Source organism: Microtus ochrogaster, chromosome 2 (genome assembly GCF_000317375.1).
Source record: "Microtus ochrogaster isolate Prairie Vole_2 chromosome 2, MicOch1.0, whole genome shotgun sequence".
Classification (NCBI taxonomy): Eukaryota; Metazoa; Chordata; class Mammalia; order Rodentia; family Cricetidae; genus Microtus; species Microtus ochrogaster.
Window position 1 is genome coordinate 6282242 of NC_022010.1, and position 15006 is coordinate 6297247.

Here is a 15006-nt window from a genome sequence, read left to right on the forward strand (position 1 = left end):
ATTGCATCATTTCTACTTCCTGTCTGGTTTTCCCACCTATACTTCCTGCCTGGCCAATCAGCATTTATTTAAAACATGATTGACAGATTATAGACAATTCTCCCACGCCACTTCAAATTTTTTGTTTTTATTTTCCTCCATTTCTTTGAGGGAATTTTTCATTTCCTCTTTAAGGGCCTCAAACATTCTCTTGAAGTTATTTTTTGGATCATTTTCTTCTGCTTCATCTATATTTGGGTGTTCAAGTCTTGATGTTTTAGGGCCACTAGTTTTTATTGGTGTTGTACTGCTCTTTGCGGTGCTGAGTATGTTCTTACCTTGTCTACCCATCTTTTCCTCTGATTGGTGTAATTGGGGCTGTGTCTCTGGTGATCAATCACTCAGGTGCCAGCAGATCCAAGGATCAGATGGTTAGTCTTCATAGTACAGTCAGGGCCATGGTTCCAGTAACCCCAGAGGTCACTTGGTATTTCCAGAGGCCATTCAGTGCTCCTGGGGGTCACTCTGCAATCCTGGGAGTTGTTCTGGCCTGCTTGCACTGAGATTACTGCCTTGGGCCTGCTCTGGCAGAGATTGCTGGCTCAGGCCTGCTCCAGCAGAGGTTGCTGGAGCTTGGAGGTCGCTGATTTGCACTGGGTCCTGCAGAGGTCTCTGCCTTGGGCCTGCTCCCATGGAGGTTTCTGGTGTGAGCCCAGTCCCGCAGAGGTCTCTATCTCAGGCCTCATCCCTCAGAGGTCCCTGACTTGTGCCTGGTATGCAGAGGTCTCTGACTTGGGCCCGCTCCCTTGGCTGTTGTTCCCTTGTACCTGCTTCTGTGAAGATCACTGTCTAGGGTTTCTGACTCAGGCCTGCTCCGAGTACCTCTGAATCTACGTAGTTGGAGAGCATACACAACACACATGTACACATGCATGCACACCCACACACTCACATGCCCACACACACCTATAATCTCACTTAGACATGCACACACACTTATACATATTCATACACTCACACAGGCTTGCACACAACCCCCCCATACATACCCCCACACCCACTCACACACACATGCACACGTACACACACTGATGAGAGAGACACAGAAACAGAGAGACAGAGAGAGAACAAACAAATTTTCATTTCAATTGAGATCTTTCAAGAATAATACTCCCGTATGAGTTCTATGTGTACTATTGGCTTTGTATGTTTTAAGTATGTCTCCCAACATTTTGTATTTGGGAAGCTTGGTCCTCAGTGTGGTGACATAGAAGAGGTGGGACTTTAAGAGGCAGAGTCTATTTGGTAGTAATTGGGTCATCAAGAATGTTTCCCTGGGAAGAATTTAATGCAGTTCTCCCAGGATCCTGGTTGGTTCTATGAGAAGATTATTACACATGACGAGCCTCCCCAATCCTCTAATTTCCTGCCTCTGTATGTGATCTTTCTTTCTCTGGTACTCTTCTACCATGATGTCATCTGCCATGATGCAGCTAGTGGGCCCTCACTAGAGCCTACACCATGCTGTTTGGACTTCCAACCTCCCAAACTATAAGCCAAGTAAACCTCTTTTCTTCAAAAGCTTTGTGGTCTCAGGCATCCTGTTATGTAAATGGAGACAAGTGTAGTCAACTACTGTTCTTTCCCAGCTGCCCAGACCCTAATAATCACACAGCTAAATTAATTGTAACACTGCTGGCCAATTATCTCAGGCTTCTTACTAGCTAACTGTTACATTAACCCATTTATATTAATCTATGTATCACCACAAAGTTGTGGCCTACCAGTAAGGTTCTAGTGTCCTTCTTCTTTGGCAGCTACATGATGTCTCCTTGACTCTGCCTACTCTCTCTATATATCTCTTTTCGGATTTCCTACCTGGTTTTACTCTGCTAAACCATTGGCCAGAACACCTTTATTAGTAACCAATAAAAGCAACACATATACAGAAGGACATCCCACATCATCTCCCCTTTTGTGTCTAAATAAAAAGGAAGCTTTTAACTTTAATATAGTAAAATTACATATAACAAAACAGATATCAAGCAAGAATTGCAATATTTCTTTGTGTGTTTAAAGTTTCATATCTAATTTATCTCTTATGATAACTAAGGACTTTGGTCACGTATGGCTGCCTTTTCTCTGTGTGTCTTTACATAGTCTTCCCTTGGGTATCTGTGTCCACATTTCTTAAGATGACATTGGCTATAGCATATTAGTGTATACCCTTACTTAATCACCTCTACAAAGAACCTGCTGTCAAACACCCTGAGACAAAGAGAGTTAGAACTTTCATGTAAGTCTTTGAGGTCAGGGCTTAAATTTCAAATTTTCAGCTAACCAACTAAATTCAAATTTTTTTTCGAGACAGGGTTTCTCTGTAGCTTTGGTGCCCATCCCGGAATGAGCTCTTGTAGACCAGGCTGGCCTCGAACTCCCAGAGATCCGCCTGCCTCTGCCTCCTGAGTGCTGGGATTAAAGGCATGCGCCACCACCACCTGGCCCTAAATTCAAAATTTTAAACTAACATATGAAGTTAGGACTTCCATATAAGTCTTTGAGGACAGAGGTTTGTATCACAAATTCTAATTATTCTTACTAAAAACCCAGAGTCAGATATTAGTGCTGCAGGAAGGTTTATAGCTAGTTATTACCTGCCTACTGGAATGTGGCCTCTTACACTATATACCTGGACTCTGCTGCAGAGTCCGCCCCTTCTCTCCTCCCCCCTGGTTCCCATAGGCTCATTCAGATTGTTTTGGATCCCATCTCCATCCATCGTTCAAGCAGAGAATCCTGATTTGTACGTTTTCCCCCTAAATAAATATCTATCTCTCAGTTCTGAGCTAGTGTGGGATTTCTTTTAAGCATCGGATCTCTCCACCATCATATTAGGAGGTAAAAGCTGGAGGCTCAGAGAAGCAGTGCAGCCAGCCTCTAGAGAGACCTTTTACCTCTACAAATGCTCAGACCGAGGAAGCTATCCTGTCCTCAGATTGCAACTGTCTCTACCAAACCTCAGACTGCAGGGACGATCCTAGACTGCTTGCTCAGACTGCATTCCAGACTGTACCTGTCTCCACCAAACTTAGACTTCCTGAGAGCCTGTCTTTTCCCACCTTACATTCTTCTCTCCACCCAACCATATCACTCCTGCCTCCATCTCCCTAGTTCTAGGATTAAAGGCATGGGATCCCAAGTGCTAGGATCACCTTTGTTTGAGCTCTATTTCTCTTTAAGACAGAGTCAATCTTGTGTAGCCCAGGGTGGCCTTGAACTAACAGAGATCCCTCTGCCTCTCTCTCCAAGCCCTGGGATTAAAGGTGTGTGCCGCCACTCCCTGGGAGCTAGTGGTTTAGCTCTGCACTCTGATCTTCAGGCAAGCTTTATTTCTTAAAACACAAACAAAATATCACTACAGAGGTTGAAAATTTAATTTTTATGACAAGGTTTAGCATTGAACTCATAATTTGCATGAGTTCAATAGATGTCTTTGGGTTTTCCTGTCATATTAAAGACAGTCCCCATCTGTTCTGTGCATTTGTGGTGGTTCCCAAGGCATCTTTGTGTGCACCCTGGGAACTGGGCTGTAGGAACATATTCTGACTTGATGCTGAACAAACTCTTGAGTGCGAGAATTGAGCACCCATTATGAATAGCTTCAAGGCAATGACCAAAGGGAGCTGGTGGGTAAAGGCCCACCCTTTCTTCCTCTCAGTTATTGTAGCCCCTGTTCACCAGTGTAGGAACCCCCCAGACTGGCTTATGTACTTTTCCACTCTCTTCTCCCCTGCTGGTGCTTCCTTGGGTGGCCTCTCAGACAAACTACATATTTCCAAGCTCCTCTCTTGGGTTTTGAGGAACCTAGTCTGGGTAAGCGTCAATGGTGCCATCATGGAGGCAAGACTCGAGTCAAGCCCTGATATCAAACCACAGTTTGTCATCTGGGCAGCTCCTGTGCCTCTCCTCACTCATTTCATTCCAAGAGATTCCTGCTATCTTGATACAGCTGTCCCCTTCATCTCCTTTGACTCATGGCCTCACTTGAAGGAAGCCGTTTTTCTTCCACAGATCCCTCGAACACCGGGAGACCAACATGTTTCCTGCTATGTGAGCATATCTCACATAGGAAATGTTTGACAACTGTGATACAAAGTGATACTTTAACTCTTAATTCCTTCTTGACTTATGCAAAATATGAACTGAAGGGCATCGAGTGGTGGCGGGCATCTTCTCCTCCCCCTTTGCCAAAAGGAAAAGGCACCCAGAAGGATTAAAAATAGATGCATCAAGTAGAATGAGAATTTCAGAAATGTGTCAGACGCCAGCTGGGTGAGCTGAATTGAAATCTCAAGATCTGGTAAACACTTGGATTTCCGTGACTAATACATATGTTTGGCATTAAAACCTGTTTTAAAAAAGCCATCATTTTGGTAGGCAATACCTTTAATATGCTTACTGTGTTGAATCTAGTGCCACTGTGAACTCCTTCTGGGTGTTTTTACTGAAATGTCAGCACAGGAGTTACAAATTATGGGGCCCAGGGCAAGAATAAAACTTGGGTCTCCCTTGACACCTGGAGGCTGGCAATCTGTTGATGTAGAGCCTCCGGGATAAATACCACTGGATAATGTGTATTTGGGCCCCTTCCATGAATCCTGGCACTTCATCAGATTAGAGGAGGATTCCATCATGCTCCCTTGCCCCTTGAGGGCTTGCTGATGCTAGCTCGTTCCTGCCCTGTTCTCCAAACTGCAGCTGAAGGGGGATGGCAACTAGGGTCTTAGCACAGAAGAGAAGAAAACCAAGCACTAGCTGTGTTTCCCTCTCAGTTACACTGAACTCATCAGCGCACACTCACAGCTGAGATGAGGCAAGACAGGATGCTCCCTTTAAGCCCACAGGGGTTAGTTTTGTTGATGCCTTGGTTTTGGGCCTTTTAGTTCCAGGGACAAGACAACACATATCTACAGCTTGTAGATATTTACTGCAGAGGATCCTAGAAGCAACATACCATCCATCTTGGCTGAGCTTTTGTTCTTCTCTCTCTATCTCAAGTCATCAGTGAGCTCGGCATGCTGTCTGCTGCAGGCTGCCCACCGCCGGGTTTCACTGGAGGATTGGGATGAAGGAGACGACCAAAACTTTCCAGAGTCAGTCAGTGATTTGAAATTAAATGTGAGGCATCGCTGGTTTTTCAATTAAATAAAAAATAAAGGTCCCATGTGGTTTAGTAATAACACACAAGAAGGCCAGGAATCCCCATGATCTCTCCTGCTCATCAGCCATTTCTTCAAACAATATGTCATGAACATTCTTTATTTTGTAGGTACATTTTAATGTGACTTTAAAATGAAAGTTTGCTAACGTGGAGTTCCAGAGCATGGTTTTCCAGCGGTGCTGTTGAGCCATTTCTTCAGTGTTAGAAAACGACCCATTCCTGTCCTGAGTCTACAAGCAGGCAGTAGCTCGAGGGTGTCAGGGTGTTTTGTTGATTGCAGTCTGAGAGCCAAGCCCTTAGTGAGCATCCTTGTCTCATTGGGGGCACAGGGTCAGGAAGCAGAGTGTCATTTCCTGTCCCCCTGTCTAGCGTCTTCACTGGGAACTGAGGGCATGTCTGGCAAAATGAGTGGGGAGGGAAGGTGTGTTCTGGCTGAAGATTTCAGAGCCTTTGGTCTATGGTTGCTTGGCTCCATGCACTTTGGTAGAGTGTCACTGTGGCAAGGGCACATAAAGAGGGAGGTTGCGTGCCTCTTAGAATGGAGGAAGGAGAGAAAAAGCCAGAAAGGGGCCTGGGAGAAGATACAGGCTCCAGGGCCATATTCCTGGTGCTTGTTCTAGCAAGAACAATGAGACAATGAAAGGAGACTAAGGGGATACAAATCAGAAAAGAAGAAGTCAAACTCTCCCTCTTTTCAGATGATATGATAGTATACATAAGTGACCCCAAAAATTCTATCAGGGAACTCCTACAGCTCTTAAACATCTTCAGTAATGTAGCAGGATACAAGATTAACTAAAAAAAAAAAAATCAGTAGTCCTCCTTTATACAGATGATAAATGGACTGAGAAAGAAATCAAAGAAACATTGCCCTTCACAATAGCCACAAATAACATAAAATGTCTTGGAGGTAACTCTAACCAAACAAATAAAAGACCTGTATGACAAGAATTTTAAATCTTTGAAGAAAGAAATTGAAGAAGACACAAGAAAATGAAAATATCTCCCATGCTCTTGGGTAGGTAGAATTAACATAGTAAAAATGGCAATCTTACTAAAAGCAGTCTACAGATTCAATGCAATGCCCATCAAAATCCCAGGGAAATTCTTTACAGACCTCGAAAGAACAACACTCAACTTCATATGGAAAAACAAAAAACCCAGGATAGCCAAAACAATCCTGTACAATAAAGGAACTTCTGGAGGCATCACAATACCTGACTTCAAACTCTACTACAGAGCTACAGTACTGAAAAGAGCCTGGCATTGGCATAAAAACAGACAGGAGGACCAATGGAAATGAATTGAAGACCCAGATATCCATCCACATACCTACAAACACCTGATTTTTGACAAAGAAGCAAAAAATATAAAATGGAAAAAAGAAATCATATTTAACAAATGGTGCTGGCATAACTGGATATCAACATGCAGAAGAATGCAAATATATCCTTATCCATTGCCACGTACAAAACTCAAATCTAAATGGATCAAAGACCTCAACATAAAACCAGCCACACTGACTCGCATAGAAGAGAAAGTGGGAAGTACACTCGAACACATTGGCACAGAAGACCACTTCCTAAATATAACCCTAGTAGCACAGACACAGAGAGAAACAATTAATAAATGGGACCTTCTGAAACTGAGAAGCTTCTGTAAAGCAAAAGACATGGTTAACAAGACAAAACAGCAGCCTACAGAATGGGAAAAGATCTTCACCAACCCTACATTGGACAGAGAATTGATCTCCAAAATATAAAGAACTCAAGAAACTTGACATCAAAAGGACAAATAATCCAATAAAAAAAAAATGGGGTAGAGACCTAAAAACAGAACACTCAACAGATGGATCTCAAATGGCTGAAAAACACTTAAGGAAATACTCAACATCCTTAGCCATCAGAGAAATGCAAATCAAAACAACTCTGAGATTCCATCTTACACCTGTAAGAATGGCCAAGATCAAAACAAACAAACAAAAATAAAAAACATGATCAAAATCACTGATGACAGCTTATGCTGGAGAGGATGTGGGGTAAGGAGAATACTCCTCCCTTGCTGGTGGGAGTGCAAACTTATATAGCTGCTTTGGAAATCAGTGTGGTAATGTTTCAGAAAATTAGGAAATAACCTAGCAGTACCACCCTTGGGTATATACTCAATGGATGCTCAATCATACCACAAAGGTATGTGCTCAACTATGTTCATAGCAGCATTATTCGTAATAGCAAGAACCTAGAAGCAACCTAGATAGCCTTCAACCAAAGAATAGATAAAGAAAATGTGGTACATTTACACAATGGAGTACAACTCAGTGATATATATATATATATATATATATATATATATATATATATATATAACATTTTGAAATTTGGAGGCAAATGGATGGATCTAGACAAAACCATGTTGACTGAGGGAACCCAGAGCCAGAAAGACAAATATGTACTCACTCATAAGTGGCTTTTAGACATAAAGCAAAGAAAAACCAGCCTACAGTCCACAATCCCAGAGAACCTAGACAACAATGAGGACCCTAAGAAAGACATACATGGATCTAATCTACATGGAAAGTGGAAAAAGACAAGATCTCCTGCGTAAATTGGGATCATGGGGATCATGGGAGAGGGTTGAAGAGGGGAGGGGAGCAGAGGAAATGTATAACGCAATAAAAACAAAAAATTAAGTTTTAACCATTATTATTAGGTCTATAGTCCTTCGTTTTTCTGGAACTTCATACTCCCCTTTCCCCTCCTCTCTCTCCCCATTTCTCCCCTTTTACTTCCTAGTTTTCTTCTTTCCAACTGGAATTTCCAATAAGGAGTGCTCTAGGGATTATGACCAACACAGAGTTATGCCAATTTCTTCTTTGACTTGCAGGTTGCCTTCTGCCCATAATTGACTATTAGAAATCACAAGTATTCAGAATTTCAGAATAAACATTTCCTACATACTACTTTAAACCCTTCCCAGCAGGCCAGGAGATAGGTCCAGATAACAGAAAACCAAGAGAAAACAGAAACAGCAAAAACAAACTCAAAGAAATTCAGATACTGGCATCATCGTGTGAGGGCTTTAGGAGCTGGACAGGTCAGCTCAGCAGTTGAGAGAGCTTGCTGCTTTTGTAGAGAAACGAAGTCCACACTGGAAGGCTGACAACTGCCTCTAACTCCAGCGTCAAGTTTTCTGAGACCCTCTTCTGGCCTCTGAGCGTACCCCCACACACTTTCACATACCTGTACACAGACACAGGCAATAAGTAACTAATAAGGTTAATCCGAAAAAGACTTCAAAACATCAGTGGTGAATGTATCCAATAAACTGTGCTGGTCTGTGCTCTTGAAGTTTTCCCTTCTTCAATGCCTGCTTCTCTCATCCAGGGCGTAGTTTTAGCCCTGTGCCTGAATTTGAGCCTTCCCCCATCTTCTGTAGTCACTGACTAACATGTTCATTCTCTCCTGACGATGGTTTTGTCATTGCTTGTGAACAAGTGTGATTTCTGAACCCGTTTCAGTGCATTGATTTTTATATCGTGTTGGTTCGGATTTCCCCACTTTTTTTTTGCATGTATGATAATTTCCACAGGCTATCAGACATTATAACTTTTATCTTCTTAGGTCCTAGATAATTGTCTGAATGCTCCTGAGCTTGAACGCAGTTAAATCTGAGCCCTTCCAGACTTGCTTTTCAACCTTTTAGAGTCAACATGGAGACAAACCTTTCTGAGAATTTTATTTGATATTCCAAAGTTAGGAGTTTTCTCAGTCTCCTGAGTCAAATTTGATGTTATACTTGTCTCTGTGTAAGGTTTGGATGTTGCTCCTCCTCCTCCTCCTCCTCCTCCTTCTCCTCCTCCTCTTCCTACTCCTCCTTCTTTTCTTCTAAGATAGAGTTTCTCTGTGTATCCCTGGCTGTCCTGGAACTCACTCTATAGAATAGGCTGTCATCGAACTCACAGAGATCCACCTATCTCTGTTCACACCTGCTGGGATTAAAGGTGTGCACCACCCCCTGGTAGCTCCTTCTTATTTTTGATGGTTCTTTCAGAGTTACACTCATGTTGAAATCAGTACCTGGTAGAACATTGAAGGGGGACCTTTGACAAACATCATGAGTTCTTTTGTGGCGAGGCTCTATTTTGAGTACTCGTTCTGTGAATCCTAGATGCCTGGATCTCTGTATATCTCTGCATCGTCCTACCCAGGGACTAATTGTGGATCTCTGCATCATCCTACCCAGGGACCAATGTGTCCATTTGTCTCCAGTATTCAAGACACTCTCCATTCCATGAAACTGGGGCTATCTGTGAGTTTATATCCTGGCCCTTGAAGGTTATGTCCTCATAGACTGATATCTTAAGTACCTTTGTTTCATATTGTTTGACTTTTTATAGTACTTTCAGACAGAATTCATTCTGGTTTTATCCATCATAGCCAGAGAGTCTATAAATACACAGTGCACACAATATCATTAATGTACACAAGAGACAGCTTCAGTAATACAACGTTACAGAAGACGGAGAAGAAATGAGAAGAGAGAGTGACTGGACAAGAGCTGGAGACAGTAAGTGGAGGAGGCCCGGGCGCTTATCCTGCTGATAATGTCCCACCTCTTTATCCAGCCAGGGGTTCTCTGGGCATGCTCACTGTTCAAATGTTACCTCTATTCATTATTAATTGTGTGTTTTTCTGTGCAAATGTTACACTTGAGTACACATCAGCAGATAACCTTATTTTATTTTTAGATATATTAAAGTCGCAATGACGTTGTAATGGTTCAACATGTGTTACTAAGAGCTAATGTTTAGAGACATACTGAGACCTAATATACCTTGAGGTTTGGAGCAATGTGGAGCTGGATTAGAATTTCTATATCTATATTTACATCCTGTGCAACCTTGGCCTCTACCATCCTCTCTCTCTCTCTCTCTCTCTCTCTCTCTCTCTCTCTCTCTCTCTCTCTCTCTCTCTCTCTCTCTCGGTAACAGCTTTATAGTCTGGATGTGAGAATGGAATGAGAGATGCTATATAAAGAGATGCCAGGGAACAGAGTAGATTGTGAATGAGAATGTTTCAAGCTATGCATGTATTGCTAGGGAATTAAATCAACAAATTATGTGACATTGTTGCAATGGGATTCTACTCAGCTGCTGGAATATGAATGAGATTGTGTTGTTCATGTGGCTAAGCCATGATCTAGAAGTCTCTTAGGATTATAACCTTGGACTTGAAGGGGAAAAAAAGAGAGGAAAGAATCAGCTGAATGAGAAAAAAAAAACAGCTCAGCAAGACTGAGTCCTGACGATGAAATCAGCCAGCCTTCATGACCTGGGAGCAAGGACTGTGAAGGGGGAGGACTCCCAGCTCACTTCCCCCCAGCTTCCCACTGAGTGTCACTACCTTCAGTGAGAAGTTGACCCCGAGCATGGAAGCCCAGCTATAACTCCACAGGACATGGGAGCCCACAGTCACTGCAAAAGCGGTTACCCCCAAGAAACTTCAGCAGAGTATGGGGGGACAGTGGACTGGGTAACAGACTGGGGCAGACTGGAGACTGGGTAGACGCCTCGGTGGGTGAAATGCTTGTCGTGCAAGCATGAGGCCTGTGTTCAGATCATACACACCCACATAAACAGCCAGGCATGGCAGTATGCCGCTGTAACTCCAGTACAGAAAGACAGAGACAAGCGGATACCAGGAGGTCACTGCAGGTGAACTCCAGCCTCAGTGAAAGACCCTGTGTCAAAGACAATGGAGACTAAAGAGAAAGACAGCTGACATTGACACGGATTTCACACGCACATGCCTGGGCAAGCCGTGGGGACGGAGCAAGCCAATAAACAGCCCTCTGCCATGACCTCTGCTTCAGCTCCTGCCTCCAGCTTCCTACCTTGAGTTCCTGCCCTGGTTTCCCTTCATGATGGACTGCAATTTTAAGCTGAAATAGACTCCTTTTCGCCCGAATTGCTCTAGTTGTGATGTTTACCACAGCAATACAAAGTGATCTAAGACATACAGATTATCTGTAAGACCTCCTCACAAGAGTCTGCCTATTAACAGTACTTTGCAGGAGCCACGAGGGTCCTTGGATCTGCTGGGAGCTATCCGATCCTGCTGCATGTGATTTTTGGGGGTGCTGGGGTGTATATGAGGTGGAGGAAGAAACTTCTTTGTACTGGAGTGGGACTCTTCAGTAATACGTGAGACTCTTCCTGGGGAGTCTCACACACGTCTGCTTAACCTAGATAGGGAGCCCGAGGAAGACCAAAGGAATGATTACTCTGAAGTCCATCTTGCCGAAATGAATTGGGTTACTAGCAGGACTATGGGAAGAGGCTACTTCAGGAACAGGGATGGCCAAATGCCATGGTGTCACCCGGCAGCCCAGCCCAGCACACCTGGTACAAAAGTCAGTCCTCTGCTGGTGACCACTCATGAAAGCGCAACCCTGGCGCACCCTGTCTCTCTGTGGGAGACTCCCTTGTGTCTTGGAGGGGTGTCTTCCCCAGCAGCTGCCTACAGTTTCTAGAACCCTGTGGAAGGACCCTTGGCAATCTTGTACACCTCAGCCCTCCTAGACATGCAATGTTTACCTCTTGAGCCTCATTCCCGCTCCTGGAGGGAGGTAACGTTCCAACTCAAAAGGAATTGCTCTACAAAGCAATGCGCCTATTTGGGACTCGACCAGTTTATCATCAGCGCTCTCTCTGGGATGGAGAGAATTCTGTTCATGTCTGGCCAAAGAAAGCAGTGCAACAAAATGGGAGCGGGGTTCAGCGCCCCGGAGGTGGCAGGTGAGTGCCAGGTTAAGAGGAAGCAAATGACGCGACACCTGCTTGTCTTTTGTGTGGCTTCAAAGAAGCTTTCTTTCAGCACTTATCTGCTTGCATGATTTTCCAGACACAGCAATGAAAATAAATATCAATTCTGTCCTCCACGCTGCACACAGAAGCTAAGAAAGAAAAATACGACCTTCTGAAAAGAAAAGGGAAACAAATGGCTTCCTCTTCCAGGTTCAGAAAGGTTCCCTGGGTGGCTGTCTCTGAGTGTCTGCCCTCCAGTAAGTCTCTTTCTTCCATACAGGTTTTCTCGTCATTTTTCTGGAGGGGCCGGGGGGGGGGACCACAAAAACTACAGATAGGAATTTCATTCCCTTATTTTTCCCTATCTCTCTTTCCTCTCTTTCCGTTTCTCTGTAATTCCTTTCTCAGAGCTTAGAATTTCAAGCCCACAGTTTGTCTTTGCATTCCGGGCTTTGCCTTCTTTTTCAGGCATGTTCAGATGGACTTGATGGAAACACCCGATTTTTCTGTTCCCAACAGTATTTTTTTTTAAAACTTTATCTTCTCCCCGTGTCCTGTCTCTTGGTTTTGTCCTATCACTGTGGCGTCAAACCGAGGACAGCTCTGAGGCACGCCGCTGTCTCCTGTCTGCTGCCACCTGACTCCTGGCACTCGGTAGGCACTGTCTCCCCTTTCCTTAGCTCCGGTGACAAGTCGTACTCAATAAATTATGCTCTTTCAAACAGATGTGGAAGGATTTGACGTCTGGAATACAAACAATTGCACCTTAGCATGCACACAGCAGCAGAAGGGAGAACATGAACTCAGGGATATGAAAAATCAGTGCATGGGATCTACGCATCCTACAGACTGTCCGCTCACACTCAGACATTCTTCCTCATGGCTGCATTAGAGTTTTCAGAGTTTTGTTGGTAAGCATCTTCCTCCAAACAGACAGACCCATGGACTTAAAATAGAATATTCAAGCATTTTTCCTCAAGTTCCAGGCATGAGAAGCTCCTAATGAGTTATTGGCTAGGGTCCAGCCTGAAGCAACACAGGCTACTTCCGCTGCTCTTGATCGTCCACCAGAACTAGACGGTAAGGCGTATTGCTGAAGTCGCCATACACCTTAGTTGCTGGACATGGAATAATTATTCCAGAGTACTCCTCCCTGCTGGCTAGTTTTGTAGTGTTGTAAGGCTAGGCTGCTGGAGGAGAAAAGTCGATGGTCTTCCCCAGTACAAGACCCTACATGCTGTAGTATAGACTTGTCATACAAGGCGTGTGCATTGCTGTATGGCTGTTGTGGGTAACCAAAGACTTCCTGATTGGACTTGAGGCCTGGTCCATAGAAAGGCAATCATGTCTAGTACTGTAACCCTGATCAAAAGCTCAGGCCCTGTTAGGAAACCCATTACCGATGTTTGCTTAATGGTCACGTTGTAAAACTCTTTTCTAAATATTTATGTTTATACCCATGGATTGCTGTTACTCTCAACCTCAGCCAGAGAAGCCTCTTTCCACAATGGGCACCAATTAACGTAGAGATTCATAACAAATTCGGGTGCTAAGAAAACATTACTATTGGATGCTCAGCCTTAAATGGGACATCTCTATGAACTCTCACCCCAAGGTCCGGAGCGGGAAGAAAGGATGCAGAGTCTGGGGAACAGGGAAGACGCTGTTTCCAGGTGTGACATCGACATTGCACTCAGGAACTTACGTGTGCAAGATCAAGCCAACAAGCGCAGCCGATTTTCCAGCAAACAACACTAAGTGGAAGGCTATAGATATAAAAGGGAGAAAACATAAAGATTAGAAAGGGATGTGTTGGGGTGTCAAAGAGGAGGTAGAGATGGTCGAGAAAAATTGGTAGATGCTTGAAACTGTCAAAAATAATTAAAATATTTTAAGAGGCATAAAATACCTTCCCTCTTACACTTGTTTATTAAGGTAATATGCAAGATGCAGAAGAGTGGACAAGCGATGACATCAAAGAAAGTAGCAATGTTGCCTTACAAGTGGCTTGTAACACGCGTTCATGAGTCAGAGGCTGGGACTTCCATGTGGCGGTGCTGCAGTGGAGGGACCCTTAAGAAGTGGAGCCTAGCAGAAGGCAGCTAGGTCAACGGCATTGCTGTGCTCTGCACAGATTTAGGTCAGCGGTTCTCAATCTGTGGCTCGCCACCCCAGTGGAGGGTCAAACAACCCTTTCAAAGGGGTTGCGTATTAGATCTTTACATTATGATTCACAACAGTAGCAAAATTACAGTTATGAAGTAGCAACGAAAATAACTTTATGGTTGGGGGTCACCACACCACGAGGAACTGTGTTAAAGAGTCGCAGCGTTAGGAAGGTTGAGAGCCACGGATTTAGGCAGTTCTGCAGACTCCAAATTAGTCCCTTCAGTAGCAGTTGTTACAGAAGAATGAGCCTGGACCCTTGCATCTTTCTAGTTTTCTGTCACAGAGAGAGCTCTCTCCCTCATGCACATCCCAGGATTCCCATCCACCATGACGCCACACTCACTGAGGGCTCTCCCCAGAGGGTGCAAATTCTGTTTAAACTCTGCTTCCGGCGCTGCAAGCTCAATAGACCTCTTCTGTTTATAAAGCACCCATCCACAGGTGATTTGTTTTAACAACAGAAAATGAACTATTGCTACTGGCATTATTGCATTGGGCACATTTATCGTACTTTTCTTAGGTTTTCAGAAGTCTGGTATCTTTCAAAATAAATTATCCTTTGTCTTACATTTAAACAAAAATTTAGTTCATTTCCAGCTTTCTGAAAACTTCCCCTTTGCTGCACACTCATTTTTACCATTGGCTCTCAAAATTTTTGTGCCATGATAGCCAGTGAAAAATGGATTTAAACTGTGAAGCAGAGCAGCATGTGTACAGCACATGTATGTTTATAATGAAGCTTTCCTGAGCCCTACATGTGTATAGTACATGTATGTTTATAATGGAGCTTTCCTGAGCCCTACATGTGTATAGTACATGTATGTTTATAATG